The sequence below is a fragment of the Lactuca serriola genome, chromosome 9 (genome assembly GCF_051521515.1).
Source record: "Lactuca serriola cultivar US96UC23 chromosome 9, Lser_US96UC23_V15, whole genome shotgun sequence".
Taxonomy (NCBI): Eukaryota; Viridiplantae; Streptophyta; class Magnoliopsida; order Asterales; family Asteraceae; genus Lactuca; species Lactuca serriola.
In genome coordinates, this window is record NC_136416.1 from 19,275,338 (window position 1) to 19,280,244 (window position 4,907).

General features: G+C 30.7%; 1 long non-coding RNA gene across 4 annotated transcripts; it reads left to right on the plus strand.

The window, feature by feature from the left end:
* Positions 1–3,270: 3,270 nt before the first annotated feature.
* LOC145076692 (uncharacterized) lies at positions 3,271–4,696 on the plus strand. 4 transcript variants are annotated; one of them, XR_013692759.1, is made up of 4 exons: positions 3,271–3,800; positions 3,904–3,969; positions 4,099–4,321; positions 4,411–4,696. It is a non-coding gene; the product is annotated as an uncharacterized LOC145076692 (long non-coding RNA). The 4 variants fall into 4 exon arrangements; XR_013692756.1 differs by having other exon boundaries at positions 3,271–3,569; positions 3,734–3,969; XR_013692758.1 differs by having other exon boundaries at positions 3,271–3,569.
* The last annotated feature ends 211 nt before the right edge of the window (positions 4,697–4,907 follow it).

A 4,907-nucleotide genomic window follows, 5' to 3' on the forward strand; every position in this document is an offset into this window, starting at 1 on the left:
AAGTTTGAAGAGATTAAATTGTTTTTCACGTTAATTCTTATTGAACCGATTAAGGCTGTCGTTATTCATATATTTTATTAGAATCATGTATTATTGAAGAATAGAACACCATTCTTGAAGAATTTGATTTTTTTTCTTTTTTGAAAATTATGTGATGTTTTGATAGCAACCCGTTCACATACATAATTGAATTAGTTTGTTTAATAACGAAAGTAGTATGCCCTTTATTGGTTTTTTGTTTGAGTTTATTTATTCATATGCTTTTTTTTTTGTTAAGAACAAGTTTTGAATAAAAAAATAAAGTGATTGCACAAAATATATTCTTCAAGAACACACATTGATAATTCGTTGTAAGTAGCTTTCGTTATGTTTTTTTTTTAATAATTATGGGAATTTCAAACTTATTTTATGATAAAAACTAAGAAATAATGAGAAGGCAGGTCATGTATTCTTAAAGAATTCCAATATTTATATACATATTTTTCACAATAGATGAATGTTTTTATGTTTTTGTTAACAAGTTATGAAAAAGGAAAATCATTTATATAATACATATTATGTTAGAATGTTTTGTGTTTACTTTGATACAAGAAATTTTCTTCATATTGCTTATGAATTATGCAGATATAACATTTATTGTTTGTTAAAAGTAAGAAAAATGAGAAGGGCACATCTTATATTCTTAAAGAATGTAATTGCTATTTGAATCCACATATACAAACAAAATGAACATCTCTTATTAGTAAAATAAAGGAATTGTTTGTTTAATCTAGTTATTCTTATAGAATCTATACATTTGTTATATCTTTTTTTATCAAATCATAAGTTTGTTTATGTTAAGGTTTTTATCAACATATTTTTACACACTGTGGATTTTTGGTATATAGTTACAGAAAAATATTGTTTGTTTCTCACATATATTGCACATGATACATGCCAAAATGGAATACACACAAATAATATTCTTTAAGAATAAAGAAAATCGGGAAAAAAGAAAGCAAGAACGACCCCTCCTTTTCTATTTCTTAAGTTGTAGGTCTGAATAATAAGACAAGAATAAGGAGAGCCAGATGTACAAGATGATGCGTACTGTCGGGTTAAATTTGAAGATCGGAGTAGAAGGAGTAAAGAGAGGACGATTTTAATAAGTGTAAGTTGCATGTCAGAATAAAGAAAAAAGAAGAAGTAATCTCACAGAGAGTCAGAGGTAGATGTAGAAGACGATGAATAGTAGTTGGGTAAAATTACTAAAGAGTAGAGGTAAAAGGCAATAAAGAGAGGAATATTAAACTGCTACGTGATCTCGTAAATTTCCATAAATATAGGAACGTAATATTTTGTTAGTAAATTAATATTATACAATTTTCCTAATTTGCCCCTAGATGGTGATTGGTCCAGAATTGGCTATACAGCCATACAATAACTAAGGTTCATATACGAACCTAACTCTCTCTCTCTCTCTCTCTCTCTCTCTCTCTCTATATATATATATATATATATATATATATATATATATATATATATATATATATATACTAATGATGTGCCCGCGCAAAGTGGCGGCGGCGAATAGTTTTTTTTTGACAATTAATTCATTTGGAAAATGTTATATTCAATGAACACAAGACATATAAATGTTGTTATTGACAATTAGTTTAATTCGGTGGGTATTTTTTTCGCCATTAATCAGTGGACACATATTGTTGTACAAGGAACGACGACAAATAATTTCTTTTGAAAACATGTCACCGTTTTACAATAAATTATATTATTTTTTTGTAGTGATATCATATATAATTTACATATACTATGTTTGTTTAAACATTTGTTAGATTTAGGTAAAAAAACGATTTTTTTTCTCAAAATATCTGAAATGTTCATCAGATTTCATATTTGTTTTTGAAATTCCGGAATTTTGTTTTTCCAAAATCTGGAATGTTGGTCCAAAATCAGGATTTTTGGTCCATAATTACAGAATATCGGTCCGAAATGTTTTTTTTTTTTTTGTCAAAAAAAAGTTGTACTTTTCTTGACCCATTTTGAATTATGTGGTAATTTTTCTAAAAACAATTTTTTTATTTTTTTCTTAGAATCTATATTAAAGTGTGGTTAGCTTACTTAACTTCCCTTAGAAAAATATAACTAAAAAATTATGCAATGGTGCATTTGTTATTTAAAAAAAATGGTTATTTTGACTATTTCATTTGGCCCAAAAATTTTAAGCCAAAACATTAATAAACCACTAATTCCAAACAAAAATAGATGAAACACAATAACACATGTTACATGGAGATGACCGAGGATTTCTTTCCCTTGTGGGTTGAAATGTTCAATTTAGGATTAACTGTCTTTTTCAATCATGTTTTATTAAAAATTAATTTTGTTTAACCTTGTTTTTTATACATTGCTATTTCTTTACTATTTCTTTCTGAATAAAAAATCATTTTTATTAAGAGCAATAAAATATAAAAAATGCAACCAAACATTTTTTAGTTCATAACCCCTCAGACTAACTCGAGAAGTAGCTTCTACCACACATATAATATTAAAATGGCACAATAGACATTCATTCACTTTGACCAGCTTCTGCCCTTATTCACAATTTGAAAAATTAATCTTATACCATGGTTTCAAACAGCCATTTATATAATACTTTACAAGGGTTAATAAGATAAGAGGAAGAAAAGAAGACATGAAAGATATGGTATGACAGTCACACTTGTACTCTTTGTTGTTTCCAATCGAATCCCTAATAATAAAACCTAAATATCACTGTGTTTAACACACACACACACAGAGAGAGAGAGAGAGAGAGATGATAGTGTCAGAAAGAAAGATAAGATGTTCAAAACATGCTCAAAATCACTAAATCAAAACCTGTCATGCCTCAAAGCAAGCTTCAAAACCTATAATAACTAAACTAAAATAAGAATCAAAAGATGTTGAAAAAAAATTATAAAGTGATGTATGGATTAAACAATAAAGGTTCAGGAGATAAATAAAAATGATTTACTAAAAATCAGTGTTGCAAATATCGGCCTAGGCGGCCGATTAATTGGCGCCTAGGTGTTTGGCTGTCCTCGACTGTCGACATTTATAGCTAATCGGGCTATATAATCGGAGGTGGTCAAAGTCGGTCAAAGACGGGTCTTGGCGGGTCTAGGCACCCAAATCGGTCAACAAAAGTCAACGCAATTTAAAAAAAATTAAGGGCAAAATTGTAAAAAATGTAACAAATGCTTCTAGGGTTGCTTCCATTTTCTCATTCGATGCGGTCAAAATAAAATCGACATTCTCTCTGTCTCTCTGAACCACGAACGAGAATGAACAAAGGGAAATTAATCGCATCTTCTTCTTTCGTTCACCTTCAACAATCTCACGCCGTCGTTTTTAGCTCTGGCCCCCGGTTTATCATCTCCTTCAAGCAACGATGTCGCAGTCTCCTTCCAAGCTCCAGTTCACGACTTTAGCTTATCGGTTCCAAAATCAACTCTTGAAGTTTATCGATTCCAAAATCAACTCTTCTTCCGACTTCAGCTCCTCTTGTCAACACTAATTGAGTTATCCAGGTTCGTTTTTACTTCTAACTCTTCTTCCGACTTCTCACTTATCGGTAGCATGTTTGTTGACCATGGGTTAAGTCCCAATGGTGAAATCGATTGAGATTAGGAAAATAGAATAGCGATTACATAAAAGCTCGTAATCTCTTATGAAAATGTTGTGCATGTGATAGAGAATCAAGGTGCACACCAGCTGTTTGATGTTTTGTCACAGTGAAATTTGATTCACATTTGTTGGAGGTTGCAGCGTTCAAGATTGTGTTTTCTATAGTTTGTTCTTTCTTCTGTTCTTTTATCACATCCTTTCAAAGATTTGAGTGGTAAAATTCCTTCTGAAATTTAGGATATGGAGAAATTAGAAGTGATTGATCTTGAAGGTAATTCAATTCACGACAATTACAAGTAACAGGTAGGGTAACCCTTCATGAAATCGTTAGCTAACCTTTCATGAAATCGTTTGTTCTTTCTTCTGTTGGTTTCTAAAATCGTTGTTACTTTGCTTTCTAAAACTGTTTGTTCTTTCTTCATCTTTTTCTAGTTCGAGGTTTGGATTTGTGCTCGGTTGTAACAGGCAGGGTAGAAGTGGTGGTGATGTTTGGTTGGAATGAAAACGAAAAATAAGCGACTTCGACATTTGCCCACCAAGTGTTCGATCAATTGCTTGAGTGAATGTTGATAATGTTGATAAGGTGCAACAACCCGTTCGATCAATTACAGGGACAACTTGTTGGATTTGTTGTTGATGAAGCACATTGTGTAAGGTCTAACAATGTCCGATTCTACTTACTCTTATGATTTTACACTATGATATATAAACATACATACTCATTATTGTTTATTCAACAATTAGGGACATGATTTTCATCCAGATTACAAAGTGTCGGGGTGTCTAAAGCAGAATTTTCCAAATGTTCCTATGATGGCATTAACTGCTACTAAAACAGCTTGGAAAGTTAGCATGAGATCGATTCAAAAACTCATTAAAAGTTGGTTATTAAGATGTATTAAGTGATTGAGAAAAGCAATGTAATCGTTAGTTATTTAGATGTGATGTATTAAAAATCAAAGGGGTTTTTTTTGTAATCATATTTTCATGTTATAATGTTCTATTTATGTTATATTTAATGTTATATTTAGTGTTATATTTTTAGGATTAATGTTATATTTATTAAAATTTTAATAATTTTTTAATAATTAATGGTCCCCGATTAATCCCCACCTAGCCGATTAATCCCTTGACCCCAGTCCACCGCCGAGCCTACGTCGAGCGTTTTCTGCAACCTTGCTAAAAATACAAACAAATTAGTGCAACTTTTTTCGATAGAAACATTTTATCTACATTGCAGC